The following is a 19658-nucleotide window of genomic DNA, read 5'->3' on the forward strand; positions in this document are numbered from 1 at the left end:
CATAATTGATGGACATGTTTGTTTACATGTCAATTTTTTAATATTAATGACAACCACTGATGCATGTCTTTGGCTAGTAGAGCTTGTCAATACAAGGACAATACTGTATAAGTGGTCGGGCAGTTGCAGACTCATCTAAAAGAAGGTGTTTTTGTGCCTATATGTGTGATAGATCCTCTTCTGGTAACTAAATAGCGAATGACACAATTAGAAGTAGCTTCATTATTTAGCGTTCCAATTTATAGGTGCCAAATCAATAATTAGAAGACTTTTACTGAAAATAGGGTCGAGTACTTGCAATAGTTTGCTTTCAAATCCTCCCAAAAAGGCCCATAAATATCATACAGAATCCTGCTGCCAGAGTCTGAAATGGAACCAGGACAAGAGCTCACATCACTCCTAATCTAAAGTCCTTGACTGGCTTCCAGTTGGTTTTAGGATAAATTGTAAGATTTAGAGCCTCTCCTACATTATGGGCTATTGTGAGCTTATCACAGATATATCTGTATTGGCATATATTTTAGCTGATAAGTAACAAGAAATTACTGCACAGAAATGCCAAAGACATGTATGAGTTTTGTTTGTTTAATGTTTATTGGGATAGTTGTTGCCTTGGAAACTGAAAAAAGGAGCGAGAGCACAAGTTTGTAAGCTGCAAAACTGCAAAAATGCCCACTCGGCACATATCTTGGTGACAATTGTTTAATAATCAAATTTAAGGGATAATTATATAAGTTTGTTCATATTATGTGTTTATGTTAAAAAAACAAAAACATAAGCATTGGTCAATATATCTTCAGATTTTGTTGACTCTCAAATATCAGTATCAGTATTTGCCTCAAAACTCCAGTATCAGTCAGGCTCTAGTAAGTTCCCACAGCATTAATAAAAACCTATTTAATGACTAAAAGGGGAGTATGTAGTTAGCGCTTTAGTTTCAGACCTACATGAAGCTGCCTTCTGTAGTTTTGGTGTCTGCTGTTTGGTGGCTTTTCGGTTCCTGCTAACAGCTCACTTTAAGATCCTTGCTTTTACCTGGAATCTGCTATTACTTCTCATCTGCCATTTGACTTTTATTTAAGTTAACTTAATTTTAATTATTTTTAAATCTTACCCTTCAAAATTGATGTTTTTTTTTTTGTTTGTTTGTTTTTTTTGTTGTTGCTATGTAGGTGTAGTATATAAATTACATTTGAACTGATGTAGCACTGGTGGAGATATCAAATAGTTTTATTTAGTAGATATTTTGTTTGTTATCATAAAACAAAGAAAAGCAGTAAATACTTATAATTTAGTTACTGGAACTAGAGAATATTAGACATTTGGGGTTGGCTGGTGTTTAGGTTGTCTGCTTTCTGTTATTGGTTCACTTAATCAGTTCGTTATCATTATTGTTGACGTTGCCATCACTGACTAAAGTATTTTTTTTTCCTAGCCATTTCATTGTGCAGCATCAACAGCTGTGTTGTGACATGATGGCTATTGCAGTTGTTTTTTATTATTTATTATTTTAACCAACCAAGAAGTGGTAAAAGCAGCACAAGTACTGTATCGGGTCAGAATTAGGATGTATTTCCTATATCTTGCTTCCATAATAGCATAAATATAAATAGGGATAATGATGATAATCGTAGCGGAAGTCTTTAAAAATGTCTGTATTACAAAATATGATATATCTAATATATCTTTTGCACATAGGCTGTTCTACATGTTTGACTGCCATTAAATTTGTAGTGTGGAGGGCGCTCTGCATTCTTGCATGGGTTTCCACATAAACACACTGGTACTATCATATAACAACACATCACTGTTTGTCCAAACTCTGACAATGTATGACTGTGCTTATAAAATACTCAGAAAACGTTGGTATTAAATTAAGCTCCTTGCAGGGTTGTCAACTACACCATCACTCTCCTGTCACCTTCAGGTCTCCGGAGACTGATGTGTGGTGAGAGGCAGCGAGGACGTTCAGACTGAGATGGCTTTCATAAAAAAGGTAAAATATGAGAGCATTAAAACACTGCACTTAATCTGTCCATTCAAATTAGCTCCATTAATCATAATTAATTCGCTACATTATATTTCCCTACTTAATTACATGTGCTACAAAGGAATAATTGCCTGGAAGGATGCATATCGTGATCCATCATCCCTCCAGAGTGGTGTAGAATTTTCTCTGGTAATTAACAAAGGTGTGCTCATCTGGGAGAGGTGTTGACAAGCATAGACGTGAGGATGAAATTAAAAGATCCTTTTTAAGAACTGAATAATTAGAAGTGTGATATTTATTAAAAATGCTTCTTTCTATGGAGGTTGACTAATTACCTGTAGGAAGTAGGTAAGCAGTAACACACATGATATATTGTGACTTTCAGAACACTAATAGAGATTTAATGAATATATTAATATGTTAGTTACCCATCCGTCATGCATCTGTAACAGGATATGTCTATTTTCAAAGGGCACCACTGTCAGGTTGGTACATTTTGCTCAGTGATGTTGTTGGGAATGTAAACAGGACAATATTGTTCTGTGGCACCACAGGAGAGGATTGATAGGTGGGAAATGAACTATTCAGCAGTACTGTGTTGACAGTCATTTTTGCTAAAGTTTACAGTGAAAACACGGAGGGTCTAGAGAAAATGGAGACAGGGGAAAGCTCATAGGGATCAAAGTAAATCAAAACAGACGAGTTGTTGTTTTTGGATTAGAATTATTGTTGTGATTATTGTGTGTGTTGGTTAGAACTCTGACTTTTAAAAATATCAAGTTTGACTGAATATGAACTGACTCATAATTGGTCCACATTAAGGCACCCAAACATGCTCCATGAACGTACCAGTGAAAAGGCAGCCCAGTGAACATCCTCATTGTACAGAGGTGCCTTAGTTTTATCCACTATTGTTCCGTCTGTTCTGACGAATGTGATGTCCTACTTTGATGTCATGATTATTCGTTCAGCACGGCTTGCTAGTTGTCTCCATTTTGCGTTAATGAAAAGAACTAAAGTCTAGTTTACTGAGGACAACAGAGAACGTAATAGATCCATGTTTTTTAGATTTTAAAAATTTCCTCCGCTAGAATACAAGGCCCAGTACAATAGCCTGCCTGAGGATTGGAGGTTAGCTAGCTCTGTGTCCGCATTTAAATCCCATTTTGATTATGCTTGCTTGCTTGTTTTTTATGTTATTGCTTTCACCTGTGCAACACCTTGTGACCTTGTTAGGAAAGGTGCTATATAAATAAAGGGGGGATCATCCAAGCATCATATGAACTGTTTAAATGGGATTTTCCTCGTCATAAATATATTTCCCATTTTCCAGGTGCAGAAATTCAAGTCAAGTCTTTTTTATTTGTATCACTCAAAAACATAAATTTGTCTCTGAGTTCTGTGTTAAAATTAACATCTCTGCAACATACAAGCACAATGTGAATTTTAACTTTTTGGCTTGTGGGTACAGTCTAATTGCACATTTCAATTGAAATTAGTAACTTGTTTCAAACATGTATTCATCATGGACTTGGCACTCACAATATGTTAGAGCCCCTGGTGGTCTGATAATGAGCCCTGCATGTCTGCTTGATCATCCCGGCATGCTATCTATGGGTGTCAATATGTAAAATAAACACATTTTGTTGAGTTATTCATTTTAAAATGCTTTTAAAAAGGTTTGTGACAAAGTGTTAAAGAGCTGGAGAGTTAAAGGTAAATCTCAACCATGAATAGCTCTTTAAAAGGTCGATTATGCAAAAAGCCAAAGTGATGTGTCCAGAAAAAAGGTTTCTCATGCCCATAAATTTCACGGTCAGCTATACTGATATGAAACCATCAATCTTCTCCCACCTTAATCACCCATCAATTTAGCTGCTGCACTTGTTTTGAAATGAAAGGGACAATGTCAGAGTCCTGTACACAGAGTTCTCCATCAAATAGCCAACTCAAAATGATAAATCAATTTATTTATTGCTCTTTATTAACCTTTTGACGCTTGATTAATATTCTCATCAATAACAATAAAACGTGTCCTTGCGTTGCTTGAGACAAAGCACATTGAACCTTTGTAGCCAAGGAAACCAAATCCATACAAATGCTTTAGGAAAGGGTTATTGTAAAAAGTTGTAGGTGTGTCCATCAACCCATTATCCAAGCGATTACACCATCATCTTCAAGATATTGTTTTTCTTTTTTCTCTTTTTTTAACTAAAGTCCTTGTAACTAACTCCATGGCCTGAGGAGTAGTCTGTCATGGTATCAAGCAGTCACATCAGATATTTTCACTTTCCAACAACAGAGTGACCAGACATGCTGATTAAATCAGGACAGTCATAATTTATATGCATTTATTCTGGCATTCAGACCAGGAAGGTCTTTGTCCCAATAATTAGACTTAATGTGCATTTTAATTTTTTAGGGGGTGGATGATATTTTGTGTGTGTGTGTGTGTGTGTGTGTGTGTGTGTGTGTGTGTGTGTGTGTGTGTGTGTGTGGTCTGTTTTTGTTTTTGGCTACTTTTGGGGACAAATTTCAGACCTAGGACCAGTCAACTGGGGACAGCTTGTACAATTGGGGACAAAAGCCGTGTCCCCAATTGGGAAAAGTTGATTTTTGAGTCAGTGGTTAAGGTTAGGGTTAGGGTAAGGCAAGTAGTGGTGATAGTTAGGGTTAGGGTACGTCTCCAGGAAATTAATGCAAGTCTATGTAATGTCCCCAAAAGTGACCATGGTCTGATGTGTGTGTGTGTGTTTGTGTACTAGCAAAATTGGGTGATAACTATGTAAATGCAATGCTGTCTCATCCTTTTGAAAAGGATGTACAGGCTGAGTTGCAGAAATAAAGAGCTATTAAAGCCATAAGGCTACTATACAAAACATCGTCCGAGCACTAATATTATGTTAGGTATACAAGAAAAATAACAAAAACTCACCATTCGCTGTTATGTTATTAAACTAAAGGTGTAATATAATATAGAATAAAGAAAGAAATGATGGTAAAATTTGGGCCTCATGTAGGGCTATATATTATATATTGAATTTAATTTTTTTTCATTTTTGTATTTGAACAGCGTGCAGTGTTTCCCCTAGGGTGACTGCTTTGGAGTGGCGGGGGGGGGGGGGGGGGGGGGGGGGGGGGGGGGGGGGGGTCATATGTGGGTTGCACATGAAAAACTCAAGAAAGAGACTCAGCCATTTCTCCGTTCTCTGTTAAAGAGCAGCTGAGATTGACACTAAAATGAGAATTGCTGGTCCACCTTAAAAGTCAGTCCACCTTAAGTGAGCCTGATCAAGTTAAGCTAACACGTTGTTGCTAACTTCGGGGCTAATCCCCTTTGATAGGTGAGTATTTTCTTTGTCTTGAGGAGCTGCTGCATTAAGTAACTGACACACAGCCTGTATTGTACATTTACTGCCAGATTGACAACTTACTGCTAAACTTTTCCTGCTCCACTCGCGTTCACATCATGTTTCTGCCGCTCGCCCTCTGCGCTCACGCAACTACACACGCACATTTACACACACACACACACACACACACACACACACACACACGCACTGCCTTATTCCTTAACGGAGCTACACTACTCTTGTACCTTTCACGTAGATGTCCTTTGAAGAATGAAGAGAGGGAGGATGACTAAAGAAAATCCACAATAACGTAGGGTGTTATTGTGCTCGCACAGTGTGCAAGTGAAAATCATTAGTAGCTTGTTGATATTAATGATCAATTTGCGCTGCAAAATTATATGGACATATATAGGGACAAAAAAATAATTGTTTACTTATATGTTACTAAAACAACAACGTAAATTAAGTTAATGAAAGATTAATAACTGGAAGACATCATTGATATGGAACATCAGAAGGTCCTGGATAAGTCCGTTAAGCCCATTATCTTCCAATGGGGGAAAAAAAAGGTCAGGATTTTTTGAGTGTAGGGAAATGAAGGCAGCATACTCTAGGCACATAATGGAAAGTCATGTGTGCTGTGTCAATTTACTTCACTGGTTAATTCATGAGATTAAAGTCAAATAAAACAGATCGTGTTTACATTTTTAGCAATGGGGCAGCCCTTACCACCTCCACTAACCGTTTTCCTGTGGGACAACCTGAATTATAGTCTACCGCAAAGGAATACACAAACATATGTATATGTATAAATTCTGGCCTGGCCTATGGACTAATACTTTGAGAGTAAGTTCACCCAAATACTAATTACAATAATGGAAATGCATAGCAATGAATAATGTAGTTTTTGCCTTTAAGCATTCATGAGATACTGTTAATTCCTGTACAGTACAGTGTACAATTAATTATTATTAGATGCAAGAATTCATGCATTCATTTATACCAGTCCATGTGCTTTTTTTCCATAGAGTGTTACCAAACTATCACACTTTATAGTTACAGTAAATATGATGATGCATGTTGTAACAGAAACACATTCATACAGATTAGTACACAACTCTGTTTTACCTTTGTTTTGAAAGCTTTGGAAAGCATTAGCAATTGTGTATTGACAGCATTTCACCTGGAAGGACCTTACTGCATAAAGAGGGCTACAGCAGAATTTCTGCTAGTGGCCCTGATGTTTTCACATACAGCATACGTGAGCTCACAGTTTATTTGGCGTCGAGCATCAGTGACGTCCCCTCTCTGTCTTTGTGCACATTCTAAAAATGGAAAGAGATCCTCTCAGCTCAGTTTCCCCTCTATGTGACTAATAACTTTAATCAAGCCAATAACTTAATGCTTTGATGAACCTTAGAGCACAGAGCAATTACTATCTGCTGAGGTGGCTTGTTTTATAACTGAGGTGAGAACAGCAATTCCAGTCACCCAACTAGCTGCCATCAATCAGCAGAGGTGAAATGTTTGAGCTTCCCCTGTGAAACTGCATGATGACAGTTAAATGAAGGCCAAGATGATGATGGCTATGTGTAATTGAATTTCTCCTTCAGACTAGTCCAGCATTGAGTCATGGACTAAGAAGTGCTACTGCTCACATTTTCATATTTAATTGAGTGAAATTGCAGACAAGCACATAGTTGATTATGTTTGTACTGTATATCATCTGTTGTTTTTTTCCATTATTTCTATTAGGATGAACATTAAAGAGTAACTCCACCCAGTCAAAAACAAACAATCTGGCTTGACCTGCTGAATAGTGGTCTCAGATGCTTTTTCCAGTGTGTTCAGCAGTGGTGTAGTGTGGCACTGTTGCTCTATTTACAACTGGCATTAACGTGATCTGTATCTTAATACCTTACCTAGAAAAGGAAATGTTAATGCAAGGTGTAAATCCGCACAGTACGCATTGTGATCGGACCACATCTGGAGGTGATCTGGCTCGCATTGTGATCTGATTTCAGCCTTGTGTAAATGCAATCAATACAGCATGACCGTATTCCTAAGAAAAACATTTGCCCAGCATATTGAACTCTGCTTCTTCCTGCTAGCTTAAAGGTCCAGTGTGTAGGATGCAGTGCCATCTAGTGGTGAGGTTGCAGATTGCAACCAGCTGAAACCCCCCCCCCCCCTCCTTCTCCTTCCAAGCTTGTAGGAGAACCTATGTGGCCTCGAAACCCGCAAAAACCCAAAAGGCCTTCTCCAGAGCCAGTGTTTGGTTTGTTCGTTCGGGGCTACTGTAGAAACATGGCAATACAACATGGCAGGCTCAGTAGAAGCAGACCCGCTCACTATGTAGATACAAAGGGCTCATTCTAAGGTAACGAAAACACTATTCTTATTTTCAGGTGATTATACACTAATTAAAACATACTTATGAATATTAGATTCCATTTCTGCCAATGCCATTCTGCTAGATGCCCCTAAATTCTGCTCACTGCACCTTTAAGCAAGCCTGCCAAAAGCTACATGAAGCATTAACTAGCAAGTCTTTTCTCACTACAAGTGATTTAAAAAAATTAATAATGACTGTCCGTGGCATTTCTTCCCCTTACTTGGGTCTGACAAGTCTGCCAGCCCTGCCTAACTAATTTGAATTTTGAGATACAATTATAATGCCGGCAGAATCAAGATAACTTGAACATTTATTAATACCAGGTATAAATGCAAATGTCTGTAGATCAGATGTCACTACCTAGAAATATGTCATCAGAGATTTAAGAGACTTTCAACCCATCGAGGCTAGTAGAGCTATGTTTTTCCTTCTTGAAAAAGCTACTGTAGTTAAATCATTAGCATTGATTCAGTCCATCAAGTGTTAAAGTGCTAAAGTAAGCACTATTTGTGTGTAAGAGGACCTACCTTAGTAAAAGTCAAATTTGTTCTCAATGCAAATAGTTTGCTCTTGTGTTCATTTCTTAACATTTTCATCTTGACAGTAATACCAAAAATGTTTGCTCATACCTCTTCGTTAGAGAGAAGACTCTACCTTTCTCTCTTACAATGATCATGCCTGACCTCCCCGCTCCATCCTGAGCCTTGCTACCACCTCATCTCTTTCATCCCTTCTCCCTCAGCTCACAGGCCAGTAATAATTTTTCCCCTGCAATTAATTCCTCAACTGACCCCCCTCCCCCCTTCTTCCTCCCACCTCTCATCACTATGGCCCTGTCTCCTCCGGCTCAGAGACCTGATGAAATGGAAACTGTTTCCAACAATTATTTTTCTTCCTCTTTGGTTGTTCTCTCTGCTCTACTCCCCTCTCCTTCCCTCCTGCAGACCTCAACAATTAATGGAGCTCTTCATCAAGCTTGTGAAAAGCTCCTCACCATGACAAATTATGACACTTTTGGAGGTAAGCATATTATCAAAACCCAATGTTTGTTTACATAAAAATACAGTGTGCATAATTTGAAAGCAGTGAAGGTTTCTCCAGGTTTGCAGAATACAGATTTAATTTGAATTTTGCCAACTCATCTTTCTATGCTGCTGTGATAAAACATGACATGTCTTCCCTACAGAGCTATTGAGTGCGGCCATGTCGGAACTCTATAACTGTGCAATGTGGAAATTAATTTCGAGTGCACTGCTGTTGCAAAAAATAATTATTCTTTTTATGGAAACTTGTCATTTTTAAACAACGCATGCAGATATAGACTAATTTCAAACACTGGTTTTACAAGTGGATATCAACTTGGTGGTCCTCCACTGCCAGACAGCTTGGAGTGCTTGGCTTTTGCTCTTTGCCCTTTGCCCTTTTCCTTTTTCTATTTCTTTTATCTTCACCTTTACCGTCCAAACTTTCTGACCCTCTTGCCTGTAGTGACTGTCATCAAAGGTACCCAGTGGAGTTTCTGTCCTCTAGTAGTGCCATGGAGCACATTCCTACAAACGGATTCACACCATTCCAATGATCTACTGGTTGCTGTAATGTGCCAAGAAACACAGCAATGCACCAACAAAGACATAGAAAAAGAACACTACATAGATGTAAATGTGTAGTCTTCTAGGCTGTGGTGTAGATCTCCGACTTTGCAAAGATTGTAGGAGAACTGGTGCTGGTGTCTTCTCCCCTTTCATTCGATAGCGAGAAAGCACCCCGGGATGTGCAGCAAGAACAGTTTGACATCCAGTGCGACCCTGCTGTCAAACAAAAGTTCACTACTTCCACACTAGACAACTTCTACAGCTCACTGAAGGAAACACAGTTTCCAAACCTGCGCAGGCATGCACAGAGGATGCTTTTTTTTTGGCTCCTTATGTGTGCGAACAAACTTTTTCTGTGATGAACTAAAACAAGTCACATTACAGATCATGGCTGATGTATAAACATCTGTCGTCTGTGCTGCGTATTTCAACATTAGACATGACACCAGACTTTGATGGTCTTGCAAAGAGAGGTGACCGTCTCAATTGTTCCCATTAGGCTACATTACACAGTGTCATTCATAAATATCTCAAAGTTATAATTCATTCTCATAGGTTAGTTACAGTTACACCAGTAAAACAGAACAGAAAATGAATTAATGTATTCATGTATAGGACAATGTTTTTGTTGATAAATAGTAAATATTAGCCTAATCTTTTCTTCATTCTGTGACGCAGGTCTGTACTGCAATGGTATTAAAGCTCGAGTTGGCTACACAAGTAAAAACAGCCTCACACACTTTCAAGCAATGTGTGAAACTTAGAAATGTAATCAAAGTGACAAAAGGTGTTTTTCTGGTCTGCTCCTTCTTTCTTTTCGGAAAATTTGCCCTTAGAATAACTTTGCTGTGAAATTTAACATTACCTCAAGAGTTCGGTTTTGACATGATCTCCGTAAAACACAAATAAGGGATACAGTTTTAAATGCTATAATTACTGGGGCTGGGACTGGGCAATTATGCACCTGTACCTTCATTCTCTTTGGCTCAAGAATCTGAATGTTATCTGCAAGGTTTCATATAAATGATCGATAATTTATTTATTGACAATCCAATATATTATATTATTAGATCAGTTATGGTTATATGTGTTTAAGCAGACAGTAGGAGTGTAATGTTGAATAGTTTAAGTAATGTTGCTATCAATTTAGTAAACATTTCTTCTAAACCTGCAGGCGTTTAACATTACAGGCATTATTTGTTGTTTTGGGCACCACATATAGGTCTTGACATTAAAGCTTATCATTCAGACATTCATTTGCCATGTGGACTGGGCACTATAGATAAAACATGCACTGTTACACTGTTACTGGAAGTTACTGGTGACAAAGTCCATCATATAACCAATAGGGTGGGAATCACAGATGAACTCATGATACGATGCTATCACAGTATTCTTCCCATGATAACGATATATCACAACAAAGGCGATTATGCGATACATGATATATCACAAAGAAATAATTAAGCTATATCACAATATTTGTAACTGAAGAAAAAAGAAAAACATATTTAAAAGAGCAAGAAATAGTCAGATAATGTACGGTGTTTATTAACAGTGCATAAATGCCACCAAGTATAAAAATGGGCACACTGCTAAATGTAGCTTCGGTTTGTATAAACATCAGCACACTGACTAACTATCGCCTCAGTTTGTGCCTCTCACAGAGCTGCTGGTAGTGTTAGCAAGTCTCATAAGAGACGGCAGAGAGGTGATGTCGTGCTAATAACCCAAAGATTTATTCCTTTTCTGTAGCAGTAAAGACAACACGCACCCCGCTGATAACTAACTGTGCTTTATTCAGAGCTGTACAAGATATTCAGGGCTGATGAGTGACGACGGTGACGTTTCTTTATACATTTGTGCCAGTGCGTCCCAAGTGGAAGTATTGCAATTTGTTGCAATATTGATAATTTGTCCCACCCCTAATAACCAACAACATCCTACTGACATGTAGTTATTATAAAAAAGTATTTTGACAAAAACTGAGCTTCAGCAGCATATCAAAATGTATATTACTTTTCTTCACAAAAGTGCGTGCATACACACACAGTCATACTAATACAATATACACACAAGGCCAACATCACCATCAGACTGCTTAATTACATGGTTCAACACTTATTCATGTTGATATAGTAGAAATTAAGACATTTACACTGGGATACACATACTGCAGAACCTTTGATTCTTTGTTTTCTTGGTCTAATTTTGAACTGACTTTAGTAACAACTCACTCAGACACAAACACAATAAATTAATGATAAATAAGACTACAGTGGCATGTTTCTGCTATGCTATTTTACATATTTTTCATAATAAAGAATAGGTGAAAAATCATTTGAAAGTCTGAGTCTAAAGAGCCTCGTATTCAATGCCGCAATAAGGTGGAGAGCTTCATGGAGAGAGTGGCAGGCTTTTTGTGATAGACTGTTGTGCCTTAAGTGACTGTGTAGGTAGAAGCTAGACTGTAGCAGGGACAAAAAAAATAATTTCCATATAAATAGGTAAGTTCTTAAGGCATGAATTGAGCAGGTGAGTTGATAAGTGTCATCAAATTTAAGCTTGTTCTACTTGAAGGTACTCACTGTAAAACATCATAATTAAACAGGATAGCGAACACAACCTGCTTCATTTTCTGTTCAGTATAATGTGTTAGTGATAGAAAAACATGAAATTCCATAATTTGAATCCATCTTCTCCAGTTTGATGACTCAAGTGTGTTTGTAGGAAGTCCCGGTATTTTCCTTAAAATAGAGAATTTCAACAGCGACTCTAGCACATGCTAAATGAATGCTGAACAGAAAAGCAGAAACAGCATCATAGAGCCAGAATTAAGAACATTAGCTACATTAGATACACCAGTAAATAAAATTATGTCATGCATCAGAGTGTTTGAGTTAGTTAATATTACTTGGGCAACATTTACAGGAATTCAGTTACTCAGCTATTGGTCATATTCTAATTAAGGGTGTGTTGGCTATTGGCTTGTTGTAGGTGATTTGAACAGTTTTTATGAATAAGCCAAGTAATAGTTTTTCCCCACCAAATGTCTTTCACCCACACGTATTATATTTGCCTGTAATATATAGAGTATATAAGGTGCAAATTTCCGTGGCATACTGAATACATCACACTGTCTTCATTGTGCATAAGAACACGGGTGAGTTGTCACCAATTATGTGTAGATTACAAGGTTTCCTGCTGCCTTTAGGAGAGGCATGTACTGATTGAAAAGCCTACCTGGCTTTGCTGAGGATTCCACCTAATTGAATGCATGGATGGCTGGAGAAATGGATAGAGATTCGGGGCATACTAAGTATGCCTAAGCTCATGAAAATTACAAATGTATCCTATGGAATCCCAAGCAAATTATTTTCCAAGTGTGATTAATGGTGTCTGTCAAACACACACACTCACACACACAAAAGAAAAATCAATTTCTGGCCACAGGGCAAATGCTCTACACAAAAGAAAGTGGAAGGTTAATACACTGAAATTATTCTTTTACTGGACTCCATATTTAACATTAGCATACAACTTTCTTTGGTCTTATACACCAACAGCAACAACTCCTACTACTACTAGTGATAATGACTTTAATAAACAGTTATCTTTGCAGTATTTTCGAGAATATGAAAATGGCTGAAGGATTATTCATATTTTTTATTGAAATTGTGATTTGAAAGGGCACTTTCATATAGAAAACCCCACCATTTTAATGATAACTTCCATAATTACCACTGTCTTAAAGGCTGTTGCAAGTGAAACTTTAAGCCAGCAACTATTGATTTGACCACCTATAAAGACAACTGTTGCCAGCAGATTTACTCAGCTTTAGTTAATTAATGTCAGTTTTGTGAATTGGTGAAAGAACAAAAAAGAAACCACTCTGACACCAGTCTAAAGATGAAGAAACACCACTGTGTATCATTTTTGATTTTTGAAAAAAAAAAAAAAAATTGAGCTGTGTATTTTTGCCTCCATAAAATACCAACAGAGTGGCAAATCTTCGTGTACATAAATGATCTAGGTGATTGTCTCAAGTCAAATTCTGAACCGTCTGCAGGTTCCTTGGCAGTCAGTGTAAGTCAAGTGCAAATTACATGCAGATAGTGAACTGAGTTGTTGAAATCTCCCAGTGCAACTTGAAAGAATCACATCACTGCTTTAAAAGTTCTGATTTGAGACCTACAGGGTTCAGGACTGTGAAGCAACTCATCTTGTCATTATTACCATAACCGGCCAACTATGTAGCTGTAATCACCACTTTTGAATGTTATGATTACATTTGAATATTTGAGTAATAATATAATAATATCTTAAGGTAATATCCTAACATATGTGAGCTAAATTGGTCAATCTGTCAATAGAAAACTAAATCTTGTTAGAAGTTGACTATTATCCAACTGAATGTTAAAAAAATAGCCTCGTAAGGATTTCAACAAGAAGCTGCATCACTTTAAACCAGAAGTAAGTTTGTGATAGCGCTTGGGACAAACAAATGTTTACTATTATGTACAGCTTTTGAGTTTAATCTGTAGAAGAAAAATCAGTATTATAGAATGCAAGCAACAATGTTGGTTAGAAAAATTGTCCTCAAATTGCTCGGCCCTACCTATAAGAGAGGACAGCTTTTCATGGACAGATTTTTGCCCATGCCAAAGTTAATTGAGGTCAGGTAGTTTTTAAAGTCCCTTTGAAAGTATGCTGGTCCAATTGCACTTTTTGGTGAATAAAAGGTTACATAATTTATATTTCAAAACATGCATATCTCAAGTTTGAGAGGAAGGATTCTTTGATCAATTTGAGCAAGTGGATGTCTATGGACCTGATTAAGCAAATCATAAGAAGACACCTTGTCCTCACCTTTTGTCAGACTCAGTGTTCCCTTGACTCCATTGTCCAATTAATGACTGATGCATTATCCTCTATTTGCTTGCTGATGCTGATGTGCTGTCACTTCTAACTGGGTCTGTCTGAGCTGTCAAAGCAGGGATTTATTTATTTGTCTCCTGCTCCAGACGTGAAGTCCCCAGACTCTCAGACAGTGAGACCTTTCTTTCTTTCTTTCTTTTTCTTTCTTTCTTTCCTTCAACCAATGTTATTGCCCCACAAGAGCCAGTTTTGCCAAATTGGAAATTCACTTGAGTTACTACAGTGTATCAGCGAAGGCACATCTTGTACTTTACAGAAAATGGATGGCCGAAGCAGTAAAAGGCAGACCAAGGGAAATGTTAAATTGGTTGTTATTGATTTGTAAAAACAAATTTCTGCAACATTTCATTGAAACGGTTCTTCTAGACAGTTCTTCTGTCTCTGATGCACTATATTATCCACCACAAAACAACCCATCTGAATGTTAAAATTCTGTGTTTGTAAAGAACTAAGCAGAGATGCTCATGGAAGAATTCATTTACAAGCAAGATATTTACTGTAGCTGGTGTTCTTTAGCAGAAATAACTATGGGGGTTCAAAGTCTTTCTCAAGGATAGTCTGACAGCACAAGTGACCGTGGTTTTGACTTTTTACCTTATCCATTATAGGACTGTCACTCTAAATACTGGGACAACATGCAGTCGATTAAATGACACTTAAAACAACTACTCAGAGTTGTGTATAGATTCGTTATCTTGTTGCTACTTTTTTTACATGTCTCAGATTAGACTATGATGGTCTGTGCTTTACTACAGTCACCTTCGTCTTCCTTTAGTGTTCAGAGGAAATCATTCAGCTAACAAATACATGACTTAGGAGATGTTTAGTAGATATATTTTAATATACTTGTGTCCCTGGAGTAATTCCCTATTCAATATTTTAATATGACTTTTATAAAAAAAGATGAGTGCTCAGTCTCAGTCAAGCCTTACAGCCTTACAAGCTTGACTGAGCGCTGACTCTAAGTGGTCTATAAAGGTGGTAAGAGTGGTCTTGTATTCTTTTTTAGTATTCATTAATTCTTTTTGGAAACATGAAACGGTTACAATACCTTGTCAAACATTACCTCTTGCAAATATTAGGCAATCATTATTAGGTTCTCATGCTGCCAAAGCCACAACCAAGACATTTTCATCAAATGACCCTTGTGTGAAACTGCTTCATGGATTTTGGCAGACACCTAAGCTACCTCCCATTTAATTACCACTTGCACAGTTAATATTTGAAGCAGTTTAGCTGTAATTGGAAATGTCACTCCATGTATCCCATGTAAATGGCTACAATAATACTTACTGAAAGCATCCACATAAGCACAGTACTCATAGGCAGCACATGACTACACAATATGATCAGATTCTTTCAAACCAGATGAATCGTGAATTAACTGGACATGTCCAATGAAAAAACTCAGCAGTCATCCCATCAAGAGAAAATGTACCCATGTTGCACTACAACTACTATGTTTTGTACATGATGAAGACAGTCAACTGATTTCTGGGGCAGTCCGGTGAATATTGAGTTAGAGTAATCTAATAGGCTGGAGACAAAGGCATGAATAAGAGTTTGTGCATCCTGGAATGAAGGGAATGATCTAATCTTGGCAATGCTCCATGTTGACAGATGGCTAACTTTATGTTCCTAAAATGTTTAGTGAAATTGAAATCAAAGTCCAGATCAAAGATGTCTAGCCTTTTCGGCATGTAACCCTAATGGGGATAGAGTCTGCCAAAATGTGCCCTATCTATCTATATCTTTATCTATATATAAATGTAAGATCAAAATGTTACAAAATATATATATTTTTTTTAACATTTTGATGATTTATAAAGGATGTTATACACATTCCGTATTGTCCCACTATGCCCTCTATTCTGTCATAGATCTCTGAAGCACATTTAAAGTTGGCATTTTCATTGCCTTGATGATGCCACTGCAAAAACTCTCAGTTGGATTGTGCATCAAATGATTTCAAGACAGCCAGTGCCAGAAGCTGCTCCTTAACTGTTCACTCTGACAGATATATTACACAAACCAGCAGTCGTTGTGAGTGTCCATCTCTTGCCTCAGTGGCTATTGTGTTGAGTGATTTGCTTCATTTCGGAGATAATGACATTTGTAATTTGTTGTGTGCAGCATTCTGTCATATAATTCTGGGATGATGGCATATAGTAAGTGGTATGAGATGGAGGTTGATACTTTGCAGAAAGAGGTCACACTGATTGAAAAGGGTCAACTTTTGTTTTTGCCCGTCTGTTTCTTCATAGCCTTACTAATACAATACTAATTCAGTTCGTTCAGTTATTTCATGTGTCTTTGTAGATGCTATCTTCTCCATGAGAGGCACTGGTGTAGTAACTTCCAAGTAGTGTTGCCATGCAACGCTATCTATTGTATGTGAGTGTAGTTTTGTCATGCTTAAAATGACAAAACTAGTTCTTTCTTTCACTGTTTAAAATGAGTTTGACACAAGCATCAGTCCTCTTTGTTCCCCAAAAGAGAAAAGCTGCAATTTGTAAAATAACATTTCATTACAATCATTTGGTAGATGTTTTTATCCAAAGAGTTTATTTAGCATACACATCGGGAACACTTTGGGGGTTCAGTGTTCAGTCTTAGGGACACTTTGACATGTAAGACAGGAGGAGCTGGGATCAAACCACCTGAGCTATAGCCGACCTTTCACAAAATATGTAGACATGGTGTTTCTAGTCGATAAAACTGAAATCAAAGTACTCTTGAGTTCCAAAGTTTATACTTGACCTTGGAAATGGAATGCAACAAAACTGTCACCTCAAGATCTGTTTAGTAGCTGTTCTGGTGTTGTGCACAAACGCCGGTCAGTGGTCAACTCAACAGTGAAGAGTGTACAGGAGCCTTGATGTCTTATGCTGAGAATATTTATCAGCACATTCTGGTTTGAATGTCTGATTATGCCAATGAATCTACGCATTCACCTATCTGTGTTGTCTAGGGAGTCTCGGGCCATCTCCCTGACCTTGGTTACCGGGACAACCCCGGTTCACTCTTTATCAGAGTGGCTCCTGCTTTCCCCGAACATCCAAACAGTTAGAGGAGAGAATGTCTCCTTCTGCTTAAGAATTGTAGAATGACCTCAAGGCCCATGCTAGACCTAGAGTAACCCTTATAACCCCCTATGATTTTTTCGTAACATCTGGAGCTTTCACTCATATAAGATGACCTTCATCAGCAGACAAAGCTTGCCCAGTAGTCATGGGAATGTAGGTGTTTAAATTTCCCTTCAAAAAAAAGAAAAAAATTTTGCTGAGCAAAGCTCGGAGGAGAATAGCTGGTCCTTAACCCCTTAACATCCACCCTTTTTATAGAGTTTTCGCCTATTTGGTATACCCAAATAGAAAAGCTTATAACAGAAGAACTGCAAGGCCATGATGTATTAGGCTTCATTTGACAAGTGACATCTTCTAGTTTCTGGAAATGTGCTTGTTTAGCATGTGGCTAAAACACAAACAGTACTACATCAGTTCAAACAAGGCTCAAAAAAGTGTTTTTGGTCCTCGTCTATAAGTCATATTTGAATAAGAATAATTAGGACACACTTTATGCCAGAACTATGCAGAACACCACATACCTTGTACATCTTGTCAACCTGTATAAAATTCCAGACCTCTAGGCCTAACCTTATGGGAGCTAGGAAGTTTTATTTTGTGGTGTCACTGGTGTCCCCGAACCTCTCCAATCATCTCCAATTGGCCAAATTGTGCCATTTGCTTTGACTCATTACTGTGTGATGCTACCACTTACAACTGGCTTAAGCGGGTCGCCGGTGACCCGGTGGATGTTAAAAGGTTAAAGGAGTCCACCTTAAGTGAGACTGGGCCAAAGTTGTCGCTAGCTTCGGGACTAACACCCTTCACTTCAGCTTGGGTCTTGAGAAGTTGTGGCTATTTGTAGCGGACAAATAGCCTCGACTGTACACACACTAACTTCATACTCTGTGCTCTGGTCACTGTAGCCTCACCGTCACACACACACGCTCTCTCCCTCTCTTTATCTCTTGACCACACACTAGCTACGCACTGAGCTATTTGTTAAAGGGGCTGTGCTACTTGTAAATATGTTATAGTCTAGTAAACATCTTCTAATACATTTTTTTAAAAAATTCCCCGATACTTAGGCCTGGCGAGGGGTCAACTCAGGCCTGGCAGGTCACTGGCCTTTCAATACACTGGCAGAAACTCTGTTATGGACTTTTTCCAAGACCGAGTTTCAGAGTTCATTCTTGGAAAAGGTAGTGGACAAATGAAGCAATCTAACCACAAGGTTAATTTAGTAGATGTTCTGCATCTGTTAATCATACTGGAGCACAGATGGAATATCAGCAGACGACAACTGGGCAAACTCCATCTGCTGATGCAGATTGTGGGATAGGATTGAAAGCTTTGAAATTTAACTGTTAAGCCAGTCCATAAAGTGCTGTAAAAATTTTAATTTGAGCATCTACATTTCATTGACAATTTTGACAACTCCATCTGCTGATGAAGTTTGTGTGATATGATTGAAAGCTCCTAAATTGATTTTAAGGTGAGATTGTTTTGTCAGTAAAAGAACTCTTGATTATAATGAAGTTTTCACTTGTTTAGCCAACTACTTGTTACTGGTGCTTTTGCTAATCTTAATATCTACTCGCTTTTTGATCAGTGAGTTTTTTTTATATCACGCCTAACATCATAATTTCTCCTTCCTCAGGTCTCTCTCTCTCTCCCCCCTGTTCGTCATCTGCGATTTCAATTGCTCATTGTTCAGTGTCCTTGTCTTGCTCCTGTTCATCAATACTAGTCTCATCACTGTCTGTTATACTTAATTGATTTCTATTGCTCTCGTCTGTAACGAGTCAGAAAAGAAGAAATTATTTATTATGCCATTCTGAAGGGCATTCAGTGTAACTGTATGATCTCAGTATGATGAATATTCATGAGTAACATTTCAAGAATTTAAAAGGCTTTAAACTTGTAACCATCAAATAATTTTTCCTTAGACTGATTCAGTCAGTATCTACTACATGCATAATACATGCATGACCACAGCAGTGAAGCTGAGTGATAAGGTCAAGGTCAAGGTCACTTTTATTGTCTCCCTCAGGAGAAGTTTGTCTTGGATAAAAGAAATTGCTGCAACATAATCACAGTAAGAAAAACTAAATAAATAAGAACAAATGTGCAGACACTGGCTGAAGATAAAAAATTACCAGCGAATTAGTACAAAAACTGTTCACTCTATTAAAAAAACTGCAGCTCTAAGGCAAAAACATCTCAAGCATACACAATTGAACTGTAAATAAATTAAATGCTTACAAACAAGCACAAAATCGGTGGAGAGCAACAGTTATCTGAGTTCCTCTCTGCCCTTGTGTC

General features: G+C 37.7%; 1 long non-coding RNA gene across 17 annotated transcripts in view; it reads left to right on the top strand.

The window, feature by feature from the left end:
- Window positions 1-19658, top strand: part of LOC121913241 — a 262336-nt gene that overhangs the window by 118997 nt on the left and 123681 nt on the right. For 16 of the 17 annotated variants that reach the window (XR_006100252.1, XR_006100246.1, XR_006100247.1 and 13 more), the window contains one exon: window positions 1928-1996. This is a non-coding gene — a long non-coding RNA (uncharacterized LOC121913241). Of the gene's footprint in view, window positions 1-1927; window positions 1997-8682; window positions 8759-19658 lie in introns of all 17 variants that reach the window. The other variant, XR_006100288.1, reaches the window with a different exon arrangement.

This window comes from Thunnus maccoyii, chromosome 2 (assembly GCF_910596095.1).
Source record: "Thunnus maccoyii chromosome 2, fThuMac1.1, whole genome shotgun sequence".
Taxonomy (NCBI): domain Eukaryota; kingdom Metazoa; phylum Chordata; class Actinopteri; order Scombriformes; family Scombridae; genus Thunnus; species Thunnus maccoyii.